The sequence below is a fragment of the Spea bombifrons genome, chromosome 2, assembly GCF_027358695.1.
Source record: "Spea bombifrons isolate aSpeBom1 chromosome 2, aSpeBom1.2.pri, whole genome shotgun sequence".
NCBI lineage: Eukaryota > Metazoa > Chordata > Amphibia > Anura > Pelobatidae > Spea > Spea bombifrons.
The window spans coordinates 140209293-140223579 of NC_071088.1; the positions used below are offsets into that span (position 1 = coordinate 140209293).

At 54.2% G+C, this 14287-nt stretch overlaps 19 non-coding genes across 19 annotated transcripts; all 19 read left to right on the forward strand.

Moving 5' to 3' along the window:
• The first annotated feature begins 469 nt into the window (after positions 1-469).
• On the forward strand, positions 470-685 carry LOC128475456 (small nucleolar RNA U3). Its single transcript, XR_008346516.1, has one exon. It is a non-coding gene; the product is annotated as a small nucleolar RNA U3 (small nucleolar RNA).
• Positions 686-1221: 536 nt separating this feature from the next.
• Positions 1222-1385, forward strand: LOC128481016 (U1 spliceosomal RNA). Its single transcript, XR_008350792.1, has one exon. It is a non-coding gene; the product is annotated as a U1 spliceosomal RNA (small nuclear RNA).
• A 613-nt stretch (positions 1386-1998) lies between these two features.
• LOC128475606 (small nucleolar RNA U3) lies at positions 1999-2214 on the forward strand. Its single transcript, XR_008346658.1, has one exon. It is a non-coding gene; the product is annotated as a small nucleolar RNA U3 (small nucleolar RNA).
• A 536-nt stretch (positions 2215-2750) lies between these two features.
• Positions 2751-2914, forward strand: LOC128480937 (U1 spliceosomal RNA). Its single transcript, XR_008350718.1, has one exon. It is a non-coding gene; the product is annotated as a U1 spliceosomal RNA (small nuclear RNA).
• Positions 2915-3527: 613 nt separating this feature from the next.
• Positions 3528-3743, forward strand: LOC128475607 (small nucleolar RNA U3). Its single transcript, XR_008346660.1, has one exon. It is a non-coding gene; the product is annotated as a small nucleolar RNA U3 (small nucleolar RNA).
• A 536-nt stretch (positions 3744-4279) lies between these two features.
• Positions 4280-4443, forward strand: LOC128480939 (U1 spliceosomal RNA). Its single transcript, XR_008350719.1, has one exon. It is a non-coding gene; the product is annotated as a U1 spliceosomal RNA (small nuclear RNA).
• Positions 4444-5056: 613 nt separating this feature from the next.
• On the forward strand, positions 5057-5272 carry LOC128475608 (small nucleolar RNA U3). The gene has a single exon (XR_008346661.1). It is a non-coding gene; the product is annotated as a small nucleolar RNA U3 (small nucleolar RNA).
• Positions 5273-5808: 536 nt separating this feature from the next.
• On the forward strand, positions 5809-5972 carry LOC128481104 (U1 spliceosomal RNA). The gene has a single exon (XR_008350876.1). It is a non-coding gene; the product is annotated as a U1 spliceosomal RNA (small nuclear RNA).
• A 612-nt stretch (positions 5973-6584) lies between these two features.
• Positions 6585-6800, forward strand: LOC128475457 (small nucleolar RNA U3). Its single transcript, XR_008346517.1, has one exon. It is a non-coding gene; the product is annotated as a small nucleolar RNA U3 (small nucleolar RNA).
• A 536-nt stretch (positions 6801-7336) lies between these two features.
• LOC128481080 (U1 spliceosomal RNA) lies at positions 7337-7500 on the forward strand. Its single transcript, XR_008350853.1, has one exon. It is a non-coding gene; the product is annotated as a U1 spliceosomal RNA (small nuclear RNA).
• A 611-nt stretch (positions 7501-8111) lies between these two features.
• Positions 8112-8327, forward strand: LOC128475640 (small nucleolar RNA U3). The gene has a single exon (XR_008346691.1). It is a non-coding gene; the product is annotated as a small nucleolar RNA U3 (small nucleolar RNA).
• Positions 8328-8863: 536 nt separating this feature from the next.
• On the forward strand, positions 8864-9027 carry LOC128481017 (U1 spliceosomal RNA). Its single transcript, XR_008350793.1, has one exon. It is a non-coding gene; the product is annotated as a U1 spliceosomal RNA (small nuclear RNA).
• Positions 9028-9640: 613 nt separating this feature from the next.
• On the forward strand, positions 9641-9856 carry LOC128475609 (small nucleolar RNA U3). Its single transcript, XR_008346662.1, has one exon. It is a non-coding gene; the product is annotated as a small nucleolar RNA U3 (small nucleolar RNA).
• Positions 9857-10392: 536 nt separating this feature from the next.
• On the forward strand, positions 10393-10556 carry LOC128480940 (U1 spliceosomal RNA). Its single transcript, XR_008350720.1, has one exon. It is a non-coding gene; the product is annotated as a U1 spliceosomal RNA (small nuclear RNA).
• Positions 10557-10800: 244 nt separating this feature from the next.
• On the forward strand, positions 10801-11016 carry LOC128475493 (small nucleolar RNA U3). The gene has a single exon (XR_008346551.1). It is a non-coding gene; the product is annotated as a small nucleolar RNA U3 (small nucleolar RNA).
• A 536-nt stretch (positions 11017-11552) lies between these two features.
• Positions 11553-11716, forward strand: LOC128480941 (U1 spliceosomal RNA). Its single transcript, XR_008350721.1, has one exon. It is a non-coding gene; the product is annotated as a U1 spliceosomal RNA (small nuclear RNA).
• Positions 11717-12328: 612 nt separating this feature from the next.
• LOC128475633 (small nucleolar RNA U3) lies at positions 12329-12544 on the forward strand. Its single transcript, XR_008346685.1, has one exon. It is a non-coding gene; the product is annotated as a small nucleolar RNA U3 (small nucleolar RNA).
• Positions 12545-13080: 536 nt separating this feature from the next.
• LOC128480943 (U1 spliceosomal RNA) lies at positions 13081-13244 on the forward strand. Its single transcript, XR_008350723.1, has one exon. It is a non-coding gene; the product is annotated as a U1 spliceosomal RNA (small nuclear RNA).
• A 612-nt stretch (positions 13245-13856) lies between these two features.
• Positions 13857-14072, forward strand: LOC128475503 (small nucleolar RNA U3). The gene has a single exon (XR_008346561.1). It is a non-coding gene; the product is annotated as a small nucleolar RNA U3 (small nucleolar RNA).
• The last annotated feature ends 215 nt before the right edge of the window (positions 14073-14287 follow it).

Below are 14287 nucleotides of genomic sequence, written 5' to 3' on the forward strand. Positions count from 1 at the left end.
GCCGCCCCAGGCTCTTTGCGGCCTCGTCAGGTGTTGCTCCTGCGTCAGAGACAATATATCTGCATAAGCCCCACCCCTGGGAGGTCTTAAATCTTAAACGTGTGGTCTCATCACTCACGCTTCTCTGGTTGGTTTTTTTTCCTTCTTGCTTTTCCAAAGCGTGCAAAAACGCCATCACAGAGCGTCCTCGGCCAAGCCGCTGATGTTGCCGTTCTGCGCTGCCTCGCAGCCTGCCTTGGATGTAATGTATGTTCAGTGGTTGAATAAACGCAATCTAGCCTACTTCACGCATTGACTTCTAAGAAAAAGCGTTACGAATTGGTTTTTTTTTGTTTGTTTTCATAAGATTCATGCATTGCAAAGTCTTCTTCTCTTTCGGTGTTGTGCGAATGTCTTAGCTTTAGATTGTCGCTGCAAGCTATATAGCGATGCCTTTTGGTGGGACGGTGTCCCTCGCAGGGCGGACGTCAAGACTATACTTTCAGGGATCGTTTCTATAGCGCCCGACCGGAGAAACGTGCTCGGAAGTGGTCAGGCTCGGTAACCGTGATGAAGAGCTCACGTGCGTTCCCCTGAGCGCGAAGCGAGTATCAAGCGCCGTGGCTAACGGCTGCCTGTTGCTTTTGATGACTGTTCCTTTCTTCCCGAGGGCAGGTTAGGAGGGGGAACGCGCAAGCTGAGCGGTTACTTCTCGTAGCGACGCGTCGAGCTGTGCTTTCTGCGGATGCGGCCTTAATTGTGTTTGTTGGCCTCTTTCGAGGGCCTTCCTTCTATGCCGACCGTACTAGCTTTCGAGGCAGGCCTACTCTTAACAGGATAGACGCCTCGCGAGGGGCTTAATGTGGCCTATGTTTCATGAGCCTTTCGTGGAAACGTTCTGCGTACCAACATCAAATGGTAGCCAAGTCCTGTTGCCCGGCTCGTGCGTTAAGGTCGCCAAGGGGTAAATGCTCCTTCCCCGGCGCGAGGTCCCGCTGATGGGCGGTGCTACCGCGTGCAAATTTTTGTGCTGCAAAGCGCTCTGGGAATGCTGGATTTTACGAGCGCAGCTTAACACGGGAAGACTTTTCCCTGAAGGGCAACGATGAGGAATTTCCTGTGTGCAGGCACCTTGTCCACGCAGCTGTTCTGCACAGAGCCGAGTGTTGGAGCAGTAACCCCCACCACGACTTTAGCGAGGGGTGTGGAAGTGGCGCCCCCCACCATCTCCTATGGCAACTCATACTTACCTGGCAGGGGAGATACCCTGATCACGAAGGGGGTTCTCCCAGGGTGAGGCTCAGCCATTGCACTCCGGCTGTGCTGACCCCTGCGATTTCCCCAAATGCGGGAAACTCGACTGCATGATTTCTGGTAGTGGGGGACTGCGTTCGCGCTTTCCCCTGATCATCCCGGTTTAACGATAGAGCCCGGGGATTATCTCCGGTATCAGCTGGTGGTTCTCCAGGCGTGGCCCTTGCCGCTGCCTCCTAAGGGGGCTGCTCTAGCGCCTTAAGGCGCGCCTCCGTTATGGTTAGGGAAAAGGGTGCCGCCCCAGGCTCTTTGCGGCCTCGTCAGGTGTTGCTCCTGCGTCAGAGACAATGTATCTGCATAAGCCCCACCACTGGGAGGTCTTAAATCTTAAACGTGTGGTCTCATCACTCACGCTTCTCTGGTTGGTTTTTTTTCCTTCTTGCTTTTCCAAAGCGTGCAAAAACGCCATCACAGAGCGTCCTCGGCCAAGCCGCTGATGTTGCCGTTCTGCGCTGCCTCGCAGCCTGCCTTGGATGTAATGTATGTTCAGTGGTTGAATAAACGCAATCTAGCCTACTTCACGCATTGACTTCTAAGAAAAAGCGTTACGAATTGGGTTTTTTTTTTGTTTGTTTTCATAAGATTCATGCATTGCAAAGTCTTCTTCTCTTTCGGTGTTGTGCGAATGTCTTAGCTTTAGTTTGTCGCTGCAAGCTATATAGCGATGCCTTTTGGTGGGACGGTGTCCCTCGCAGGGCGGACGTCAAGACTATACTTTCAGGGATCGTTTCTATAGCGCCCGACCGGAGAAACGTGCTCGGAAGTGGTCAGGCTCGGTAACCGTGATGAAGAGCTCACGTGCGTTCCCCTGAGCGCGAAGCGAGTATCAAGCGCCGTGGCTAACGGCTGCCTGTTGCTTCTGATGACTGTTCCTTTCTTCCCGAGGGCAGGTTAGGAGGGGGAACGCGCAAGCTGAGCGGTTACTTCTCGTAGCGACGCGTCGAGCTGTGCTTTCTGCGGATGCGGCCTTAATTGTGTTTGTTGGCCTCTTTCGAGGGCCTTCCTTCTATGCCGACCGTACTAGCTTTCGAGGCAGGCCTACTCTTAACAGGATAGACGCCTCGCGAGGGGCTTAATGTGGCCTATGTTTCATGAGCCTTTCGTGGAAACGTTCTGCGTACCAACATCAAATGGTAGCCAAGTCCTGTTGCCCGGCTCGTGCGTTAAGGTCGCCAAGGGGTAAATGCTCCTTCCCCGGCGCGAGGTCCCGCTGATGGGCGGTGCTACCGCGTGCAAATTTTTGTGCTGCAAAGCGCTCTGGGAATGCTGGATTTTACGAGCGCAGCTTAACACGGGAAGACTTTTCCCTGAAGGGCAGCGATGAGGAATTTCCTGTGTGCAGGCACCTTGTCCACGCAGCTGTTCTGCACAGAGCCGAGTGTTGGAGCAGTAACCCCCACCACGACTTTAGCGAGGGGTGTGGAAGTGGCGCCCCCCACCATCTCCTATGGCAACTCATACTTACCTGGCAGGGGAGATACCCTGATCACGAAGGGGGTTCTCCCAGGGTGAGGCTCAGCCATTGCACTCCGGCTGTGCTGACCCCTGCGATTTCCCCAAATGCGGGAAACTCGACTGCATAATTTCTGGTAGTGGGGGACTGCGTTCGCGCTTTCCCCTGATCATCCCGGTTTAACGATAGAGCCCGGGGATTATCTCCGGTATCAGCTGGTGGTTCTCCAGGCGTGGCCCTTGCCGCTGCCTCCTAAGGGGGCTGCTCTAGCGCCTTAAGGCGCGCCTCCGTTATGGTTAGGGAAAAGGGTGCCGCCCCAGGCTCTTTGCGGCCTCGTCAGGTGTTGCTCCTGCGTCAGAGACAATGTATCTGCATAAGCCCCACCCCTGGGAGGTCTTAAATCTTAAACGTGTGGTCTCATCACTCACGCTTCTCTGGTTGGTTTTTTTTCCTTCTTGCTTTTCCAAAGCGTGCAAAAACGCCATCACAGAGCGTCCTCGGCCAAGCCGCTGATGTTGCCGTTCTGCGCTGCCTCGCAGCCTGCCTTGGATGTAATGTATGTTCAGTGGTTGAATAAACGCAATCTAGCCTACTTCACGCATTGACCTCTAAGAAAAAGCGTTACGAATTGGTTTTTTTTTTTGTTTGTTTTCATAAGATTCATGCATTGCAAAGTCTTCTTCTCTTTCGGTGTTGTGCGAATGTCTTAGCTTTAGTTTGTCGCTGCAAGCTATATAGCGATGCCTTTTGGTGGGACGGTGTCCCTCGCAGGGCGGACGTCAAGACTATACTTTCAGGGATCGTTTCTATAGCGCCCGACCGGAGAAACGTGCTCGGAAGTGGTCAGGCTCGGTAACCGTGATGAAGAGCTCACGTGCGTTCCCCTGAGCGCGAAGCGAGTATCAAGCGCCGTGGCTAACGGCTGCCTGTTGCTTCTGATGACTGTTCCTTTCTTCCCGAGGGCAGGTTAGGAGGGGGAACGCGCAAGCTGAGCGGTTACTTCTCGTAGCGACGCGTCGAGCTGTGCTTTCTGCGGATGCGGCCTTAATTGTGTTTGTTGGCCTCTTTCGAGGGCCTTCCTTCTATGCCGACCGTACTAGCTTTCGAGGCAGGCCTACTCTTAACAGGATAGACGCCTCGCGAGGGGCTTAATGTGGCCTATGTTTCATGAGCCTTTCGTGGAAACGTTCTGCGTACCAACATCAAATGGTGGCCAAGTCCTGTTGCCCGGCTCGTGCGTTAAGGTCGCCAAGGGGTAAATGCTCCTTCCCCGGCGCGAGGTCCCGCTGATGGGCGGTGCTACCGCGTGCAAATTTTTGTGCTGCAAAGCGCTCTGGGAATGCTGGATTTTACGAGCGCAGCTTAACACGGGAAGACTTTTCCCTGAAGGGCAACGATGAGGAATTTCCTGTGTGCAGGCACCTTGTCCACGCAGCTGTTCTGCACAGAGCCGAGTGTTGGAGCAGTAACCCCCACCACGACTTTAGCGAGGGGTGTGGAAGTGGCGCCCCCCACCATCTCCTATGGCAACTCATACTTACCTGGCAGGGGAGATACCCTGATCACGAAGGGGGTTCTCCCAGGGTGAGGCTCAGCCATTGCACTCCGGCTGTGCTGACCCCTGCGATTTCCCCAAATGCGGGAAACTCGACTGCATAATTTCTGGTAGTGGGGGACTGCGTTCGCGCTTTCCCCTGATCATCCCGGTTTAACGATAGAGCCCGGGGATTATCTCCGGTATCAGCTGGTGGTTCTCCAGGCGTGGCCCTTGCCGCTGCCTCCTAAGGGGGCTGCTCTAGCGCCTTAAGGCGCGCCTCCGTTATGGTTAGGGAAAAGGGTGCCGCCCCAGGCTCTTTGCGGCCTCGTCAGGTGTTGCTCCTGCGTCAGAGACAATATATCTGCATAAGCCCCACCCCTGGGAGGTCTTAAATCTTAAACGTGTGGTCTCATCACTCACGCTTCTCTGGTTGGTTTTTTTTCCTTCTTGCTTTTCCAAAGCGTGCAAAAACGCCATCACAGAGCGTCCTCGGCCAAGCCGCTGATGTTGCCGTTCTGCGCTGCCTCGCAGCCTGCCTTGGATGTAATGTATGTTCAGTGGTTGAATAAACGCAATCTAGCCTACTTCACGCATTGACCTCTAAGAAAAAGCGTTACGAATTGGTTTTTTTTTTTGTTTGTTTTCATAAGATTCATGCATTGCAAAGTCTTCTTCTCTTTCGGTGTTGTGCGAATGTCTTAGCTTTAGTTTGTCGCTGCAAGCTATATAGCGATGCCTTTTGGTGGGACGGTGTCCCTCGCAGGGCGGACGTCAAGACTATACTTTCAGGGATCGTTTCTATAGCGCCCGACCGGAGAAACGTGCTCGGAAGTGGTCAGGCTCGGTAACCGTGATGAAGAGCTCACGTGCGTTCCCCTGAGCGCGAAGCGAGTATCAAGCGCCGTGGCTAACGGCTGCCTGTTGCTTCTGATGACTGTTCCTTTCTTCCCGAGGGCAGGTTAGGAGGGGGAACGCGCAAGCTGAGCGGTTACTTCTCGTAGCGACGCGTCGAGCTGTGCTTTCTGCGGATGCGGCCTTAATTGTGTTTGTTGGCCTCTTTCGAGGGCCTTCCTTCTATGCCGACCGTACTAGCTTTCGAGGCAGGCCTACTCTTAACAGGATAGACGCCTCGCGAGGGGCTTAATGTGGCCTATGTTTCATGAGCCTTTCGTGGAAACGTTCTGCGTACCAACATCAAATGGTAGCCAAGTCCTGTTGCCCGGCTCGTGCGTTAAGGTCGCCAAGGGGTAAATGCTCCTTCCCCGGCGCGAGGTCCCGCTGATGGGCGGTGCTACCGCGTGCAAATTTTTGTGCTGCAAAGCGCTCTGGGAATGCTGGATTTTACGAGCGCAGCTTAACACGGGAAGACTTTTCCCTGAAGGGCAACGATGAGGAATTTCCTGTGTGCAGGCACCTTGTCCACGCAGCTGTTCTGCACAGAGCCGAGTGTTGGAGCAGTAACCCCCACCACGACTTTAGCGAGGGTTGTGGAAGTGGCGCCCCCCACCATCTCCTATGGCAACTCATACTTACCTGGCAGGGGAGATACCCTGATCACGAAAGGAGTTCTCCCAGGGTGAGGCTCAGCCATTGCACTCCGGCTGTGCTGACCCCTGCGATTTCCCCAAATGCGGGAAACTCGACTGCATAATTTCTGGTAGTGGGGGACTGCGTTCGCGCTTTCCCCTGATCATCCCGGTTTAACGATAGAGCCCGGGGATTATCTCCGGTATCAGCTGGTGGTTCTCCAGGCGTGGCCCTTGCCGCTGCCTCCTAAGGGGGCTGCTCTAGCGCCTTAAGGCGCGCCTCCGTTATGGTTAGGGAAAAGGGTGCCGCCCCAGGCTCTTTGCGGCCTCGTCAGGTGTTGCTCCTGCGTCAGAGACAATATATCTGCATAAGCCCCACCCCTGGGAGGTCTTAAATCTTAAACGTGTGGTCTCATCACTCACGCTTCTCTGGTTGGTTTTTTTTCCTTCTTGCTTTTCCAAAGCGTGCAAAAACGCCATCACAGAGCGTCCTCGGCCAAGCCGCTGATGTTGCCGTTCTGCGCTGCCTCGCAGCCTGCCTTGGATGTAATGTATGTTCAGTGGTTGAATAAACGCAATCTAGCCTACTTCACGCATTGACTTCTAAGAAAAAGCGTTACGAATTGTTTTTTTTTTTGTTTGTTTTCATAAGATTCATGCATTGCAAAGTCTTCTTCTCTTTCGGTGTTGTGCGAATGTCTTAGCTTTAGTTTGTCGCTGCAAGCTATATAGCGATGCCTTTTGGTGGGACGGTGTCCCTCGCAGGGCGGACGTCAAGACTATACTTTCAGGGATCGTTTCTATAGCGCCCGACCGGAGAAACGTGCTCGGAAGTGGTCAGGCTCGGTAACCGTGATGAAGAGCTCACGTGCGTTCCCCTGAGCGCGAAGCGAGTATCAAGCGCCGTGGCTAACGGCTGCCTGTTGCTTTTGATGACTGTTCCTTTCTTCCCGAGGGCAGGTTAGGAGGGGGAACGCGCAAGCTGAGCGGTTACTTCTCGTAGCGACGCGTCGAGCTGTGCTTTCTGCGGATGCGGCCTTAATTGTGTTTGTTGGCCTCTTTCGAGGGCCTTCCTTCTATGCCGACCGTACTAGCTTTCGAGGCAGGCCTACTCTTAACAGGATAGACGCCTCGCGAGGGGCTTAATGTGGCCTATGTTTCATGAGCCTTTCGTGGAAACGTTCTGCGTACCAACATCAAATGGTAGCCAAGTCCTGTTGCCCGGCTCGTGCGTTAAGGTCGCCAAGGGGTAAATGCTCCTTCCCCGGCGCGAGGTCCCGCTGATGGGCGGTGCTACCGCGTGCAAATTTTTGTGCTGCAAAGCGCTCTGGGAATGCTGGATTTTACGAGCGCAGCTTAACACGGGAAGACTTTTCCCTGAAGGGCAACGATGAGGAATTTCCTGTGTGCAGGCACCTTGTCCACGCAGCTGTTCTGCACAGAGCCGAGTGTTGGAGCAGTAACCCCCACCACGACTTTAGCGAGGGGTGTGGAAGTGGCGCCCCCCACCATCTCCTATGGCAACTCATACTTACCTGGCAGGAGAGATACCCTGATCACGAAGGGGGTTCTCCCAGGGTGAGGCTCAGCCATTGCACTCCGGCTGTGCTGACCCCTGCGATTTCCCCAAATGCGGGAAACTCGACTGCATAATTTCTGGTAGTGGGGGACTGCGTTCGCGCTTTCCCCTGATCATCCCGGTTTAACGATAGAGCCCGGGGATTATCTCCGGTATCAGCTGGTGGTTCTCCAGGCGTGGCCCTTGCCGCTGCCTCCTAAGGGGGCTGCTCTAGCGCCTTAAGGCGCGCCTCCGTTATGGTTAGGGAAAAGGGTGCCGCCCCAGGCTCTTTGCGGCCTCGTCAGGTGTTGCTCCTGCGTCAGAGACAATATATCTGCATAAGCCCCACCCCTGGGAGGTCTTAAATCTTAAACGTGTGGTCTCATCACTCACGCTTCTCTGGTTGGTTTTTTTTCCTTCTTGCTTTTCCAAAGCGTGCAAAAACGCCATCACAGAGCGTCCTCGGCCAAGCCGCTGATGTTGCCGTTCTGCGCTGCCTCGCAGCCTGCCTTGGATGTAATGTATGTTCAGTGGTTGAATAAACGCAATCTAGCCTACTTCACGCATTGACTTCTAAGAAAAAGCGTTACGAATTGGTTTTTTTTTGTTTGTTTTCATAAGATTCATGCATTGCAAAGTCTTCTTCTCTTTCGGTGTTGTGCGAATGTCTTAGCTTTAGATTGTCGCTGCAAGCTATATAGCGATGCCTTTTGGTGGGACGGTGTCCCTCGCAGGGCGGACGTCAAGACTATACTTTCAGGGATCGTTTCTATAGCGCCCGACCGGAGAAACGTGCTCGGAAGTGGTCAGGCTCGGTAACCGTGATGAAGAGCTCACGTGCGTTCCCCTGAGCGCGAAGCGAGTATCAAGCGCCGTGGCTAACGGCTGCCTGTTGCTTTTGATGGCTGTTCCTTTCTTCCCGAGGGCAGGTTAGGAGGGGGAACGCGCAAGCTGAGCGGTTACTTCTCGTAGCGACGCGTCGAGCTGTGCTTTCTGCGGATGCGGCCTTAATTGTGTTTGTTGGCCTCTTTCGAGGGCCTTCCTTCTATGCCGACCGTACTAGCTTTCGAGGCAGGCCTACTCTTAACAGGATAGACGCCTCGCGAGGGGCTTAATGTGGCCTATGTTTCATGAGCCTTTCGTGGAAACGTTCTGCGTACCAACATCAAATGGTAGCCAAGTCCTGTTGCCCGGCTCGTGCGTTAAGGTCGCCAAGGGGTAAATGCTCCTTCCCCGGCGCGAGGTCCCGCTGATGGGCGGTGCTACCGCGTGCAAATTTTTGTGCTGCAAAGCGCTCTGGGAATGCTGGATTTTACGAGCGCAGCTTAACACGGGAAGACTTTTCCCTGAAGGGCAACGATGAGGAATTTCCTGTGTGCAGGCACCTTGTCCACGCAGCTGTTCTGCACAGAGCCGAGTGTTGGAGCAGTAACCCCCACCACGACTTTAGCGAGGGGTGTGGAAGTGGCGCCCCCCACCATCTCCTATGGCAACTCATACTTACCTGGCAGGGGAGATACCCTGATCACGAAGGGGGTTCTCCCAGGGTGAGGCTCAGCCATTGCACTCCGGCTGTGCTGACCCCTGCGATTTCCCCAAATGCGGGAAACTCGACTGCATGATTTCTGGTAGTGGGGGACTGCGTTCGCGCTTTCCCCTGATCATCCCGGTTTAACGATAGAGCCCGGGGATTATCTCCGGTATCAGCTGGTGGTTCTCCAGGCGTGGCCCTTGCCGCTGCCTCCTAAGGGGGCTGCTCTAGCGCCTTAAGGCGCGCCTCCGTTATGGTTAGGGAAAAGGGTGCCGCCCCAGGCTCTTTGCGGCCTCGTCAGGTGTTGCTCCTGCGTCAGAGACAATGTATCTGCATAAGCCCCACCCCTGGGAGGTCTTAAATCTTAAACGTGTGGTCTCATCACTCACGCTTCTCTGGTTGGTTTTTTTTCCTTCTTGCTTTTCCAAAGCGTGCAAAAACGCCATCACAGAGCGTCCTCGGCCAAGCCGCTGATGTTGCCGTTCTGCGCTGCCTCGCAGCCTGCCTTGGATGTAATGTATGTTCAGTGGTTGAATAAACGCAATCTAGCCTACTTCACGCATTGACTTCTAAGAAAAAGCGTTACGAATTGGGTTTTTTTTTTGTTTGTTTTCATAAGATTCATGCATTGCAAAGTCTTCTTCTCTTTCGGTGTTGTGCGAATGTCTTAGCTTTAGTTTGTCGCTGCAAGCTATATAGCGATGCCTTTTGGTGGGACGGTGTCCCTCGCAGGGCGGACGTCAAGACTATACTTTCAGGGATCGTTTCTATAGCGCCCGACCGGAGAAACGTGCTCGGAAGTGGTCAGGCTCGGTAACCGTGATGAAGAGCTCACGTGCGTTCCCCTGAGCGCGAAGCGAGTATCAAGCGCCGTGGCTAACGGCTGCCTGTTGCTTCTGATGACTGTTCCTTTCTTCCCGAGGGCAGGTTAGGAGGGGGAACGCGCAAGCTGAGCGGTTACTTCTCGTAGCGACGCGTCGAGCTGTGCTTTCTGCGGATGCGGCCTTAATTGTGTTTGTTGGCCTCTTTCGAGGGCCTTCCTTCTATGCCGACCGTACTAGCTTTCGAGGCAGGCCTACTCTTAACAGGATAGACGCCTCGCGAGGGGCTTAATGTGGCCTATGTTTCATGAGCCTTTCGTGGAAACGTTCTGCGTACCAACATCAAATGGTAGCCAAGTCCTGTTGCCCGGCTCGTGCGTTAAGGTCGCCAAGGGGTAAATGCTCCTTCCCCGGCGCGAGGTCCCGCTGATGGGCGGTGCTACCGCGTGCAAATTTTTGTGCTGCAAAGCGCTCTGGGAATGCTGGATTTTACGAGCGCAGCTTAACACGGGAAGACTTTTCCCTGAAGGGCAGCGATGAGGAATTTCCTGTGTGCAGGCACCTTGTCCACGCAGCTGTTCTGCACAGAGCCGAGTGTTGGAGCAGTAACCCCCACCACGACTTTAGCGAGGGGTGTGGAAGTGGCGCCCCCCACCATCTCCTATGGCAACTCATACTTACCTGGCAGGGGAGATACCCTGATCACGAAGGGGGTTCTCCCAGGGTGAGGCTCAGCCATTGCACTCCGGCTGTGCTGACCCCTGCGATTTCCCCAAATGCGGGAAACTCGACTGCATAATTTCTGGTAGTGGGGGACTGCGTTCGCGCTTTCCCCTGATCATCCCGGTTTAACGATAGAGCCCGGGGATTATCTCCGGTATCAGCTGGTGGTTCTCCAGGCGTGGCCCTCTAAGAAAAAGCGTTACGAATTGGTTTTTTTTTTGTTTGTTTTCATAAGATTCATGCATTGCAAAGTCTTCTTCTCTTTCGGTGTTGTGCGAATGTCTTAGCTTTAGTTTGTCGCTGCAAGCTATATAGCGATGCCTTTTGGTGGGACGGTGTCCCTCGCAGGGCGGACGTCAAGACTATACTTTCAGGGATCGTTTCTATAGCGCCCGACCGGAGAAACGTGCTCGGAAGTGGTCAGGCTCGGTAACCGTGATGAAGAGCTCACGTGCGTTCCCCTGAGCGTGAAGCGAGTATCAAGCGCCGTGGCTAACGGCTGCCTGTTGCTTCTGATGACTGTTCCTTTCTTCCCGAGGGCAGGTTAGGAGGGGGAACGCGCAAGCTGAGCGGTTACTTCTCGTAGCGACGCGTCGAGCTGTGCTTTCTGCGGATGCGGCCTTAATTGTGTTTGTTGGCCTCTTTCGAGGGCCTTCCTTCTATGCCGACCGTACTAGCTTTCGAGGCAGGCCTACTCTTAACAGGATAGACGCCTCGCGAGGGGCTTAATGTGGCCTATGTTTCATGAGCCTTTCGTGGAAACGTTCTGCGTACCAACATCAAATGGTAGCCAAGTCCTGTTGCCCGGCTCGTGCGTTAAGGTCGCCAAGGGGTAAATGCTCCTTCCCCGGCGCGAGGTCCCGCTGATGGGCGGTGCTACCGCGTGCAAATTTTTGTGCTGCAAAGCGCTCTGGGAATGCTGGATTTTACGAGCGCAGCTTAACACGGGAAGACTTTTCCCTGAAGGGCAACGATGAGGAATTTCCTGTGTGCAGGCACCTTGTCCACGCAGCTGTTCTGCACAGAGCCGAGTGTTGGAGCAGTAACCCCCACCACGACTTTAGCAAGGGGTGTGGAAGTGGCGCCCCCCACCATCTCCTATGGCAACTCATACTTACCTGGCAGGGGAGATACCCTGATCACGAAGGGGGTTCTCCCAGGGTGAGGCTCAGCCATTGCACTCCGGCTGTGCTGACCCCTGCGATTTCCCCAAATGCGGGAAACTCGACTGCATAATTTCTGGTAGTGGGGGACTGCGTTCGCGCTTTCCCCTGATCATCCCGGTTTAACGATAGAGCCCGGGGATTATCTCCGGTATCAGCTGGTGGTTCTCCAGGCGTGGCCCTTGCCGCTGCCTCCTAAGGGGGCTGCTCTAGCGCCTTAAGGCGCGCCTCCGTTATGGTTAGGGAAAAGGGTGCCGCCCCAGGCTCTTTGCGGCCTCGTCAGGTGTTGCTCCTGCGTCAGAGACAATGTATCTGCATAAGCCCCACCCCTGGGAGGTCTTAAATCTTAAACGTGTGGTCTCATCACTCACGCTTCTCTGGTTGGTTTTTTTTCCTTCTTGCTTTTCCAAAGCGTGCAAAAACGCCATCACAGAGCGTCCTCGGCCAAGCCGCTGATGTTGCCGTTCTGCGCTGCCTCGCAGCCTGCCTTGGATGTAATGTATGTTCAGTGGTTGAATAAACGCAATCTAGCCTACTTCACGCATTGACTTCTAAGAAAAAGCGTTACGAATTGGTTTTTTTTTTGTTTGTTTTCATAAGATTCATGCATTGCAAAGTCTTCTTCTCTTTCGGTGTTGTGCGAATGTCTTAGCTTTAGTTTGTCGCTGCAAGCTATATAGCGATGCCTTTTGGTGGGACGGTGTCCCTCGCAGGGCGGACGTCAAGACTATACTTTCAGGGATCGTTTCTATAGCGCCCGACCGGAGAAACGTGCTCGGAAGTGGTCAGGCTCGGTAACCGTGATGAAGAGCTCACGTGCGTTCCCCTGAGCGCGAAGCGGGTATCAAGCGCCGTGGCTAACGGCTGCCTGTTGCTTCTGATGACTGTTCCTTTCTTCCCGAGGGCAGGTTAGGAGGGGGAACGCGCAAGCTGAGCGGTTACTTCTCGTAGCGACGCGTCGAGCTGTGCTTTCTGCGGATGCGGCCGTAATTGTGTTTGTTGGCCTCTTTCGAGGGCCTTCCTTCTATGCCGACCGTACTAGCTTTCGAGGCAGGCCTACTCTTAACAGGATAGACGCCTCGCGAGGGGCTTAATGTGGCCTATGTTTCATGAGCCTTTCGTGGAAACGTTCTGCGTACCAACATCAAATGGTAGCCAAGTCCTGTTGCCCGGCTCGTGCGTTAAGGTCGCCAAGGGGTAAATGCTCCTTACCCGGCGCGAGGTCCCGCTGATGGGCGGTGCTACCGCGTGCAAATTTTTGTGCTGCAAAGCGCTCTGGGAATGCTGGATTTTACGAGCGCAGCTTAACACGGGAAGACTTTTCCCTGAAGGGCAACGATGAGGAATTTCCTGTGTGCAGGCACCTTGTCCACGCAGCTGTTCTGCACAGAGCCGAGTGTTGGAGCAGTAACCCCCACCACGACTTTAGCGAGGGGTGTGGAAGTGGCGCCCCCCACCATCTCCTATGGCAACTCATACTTACCTGGCAGGGGAGATACCCTGATCACGAAGGGGGTTCTCCCAGGGTGAGGCTCAGCCATTGCACTCCGGCTGTGCTGACCCCTGCGATTTCCCCAAATGCGGGAAACTCGACTGCATAATTTCTGGTAGTGGGGGACTGCGTTCGCGCTTTCCCCTGATCATCCCGGTTTAACGATAGAGCCCGGGGATTATCTCCGGTATCAGCTGGTGGTTCTCCAGGCGTGGCCCTTGCCGCTGCCTCCTAAGGGGGCTGCTCTAGCGCCTTAAGGCGCGCCTCCGTTATGGTTAGGGAAAAGGGTGCCGCCCCAGGCTCTTTGCGGCCTCGTCAGGTGTTGCTCCTGCGTCAGAGACAATGTATCTGCATAAGCCCCACCCCTGGGAGGTCTTAAATCTTAAACGTGTGGTCTCATCACTCACGCTTCTCTGGTTGGTTTTTTTTCCTTCTTGCTTTTCCAAAGCGTGCAAAAACGCCATCACAGAGCGTCCTCGGCCAAGCCGCTGATGTTGCCGTTCTGCGCTGCCTCGCAGCCTGCCTTGGATGTAATGTATGTTCAGTGGTTGAATAAACGCAATCTAGCCTACTTCACGCATTGACTTCTAAGAAAAAGCGTTACGAATTGGGTTTTTTTTTGTTTGTTTTCATAAGATTCATGCATTGCAAAGTCTTCTTCTCTTTCGGTGTTGTGCGAATGTCTTAGCTTTAGTTTGTCGCTGCAAGCTATATAGCGATGCCTTTTGGTGGGACGGTGTCCCTCGCAGGGCGGACGTCAAGACTATACTTTCAGGGATCGTTTCTATAGCGCCCGACCGGAGAAACGTGCTCGGAAGTGGTCAGGCTCGGTAACCGTGATGAAGAGCTCACGTGCGTTCCCCTGAGCGCGAAGCGAGTATCAAGCGCTGTGGCTAACGGCTGCCTGTTGCTTTTGATGACTGTTCCTTTCTTCCCGAGGGCAGGTTAGGAGGGGGAACGCGCAAGCTGAGCGGTTACTTCTCGTAGCGACGCGTCGAGCTGTGCTTTCTGCGGATGCGGCCTTAATTGTGTTTGTTGGCCTCTTTCGAGGGCCTTCCTTCTATGCCGACCGTACTAGCTTTCGAGACAGGCCTACTCTTAACAGGATAGACGCCTCGCGAGGGGCTTAATGTGGCCTATGTTTCATGAGCCTTTCGTGGAAACGTTCTGCGTACCAACATCAAATGGTA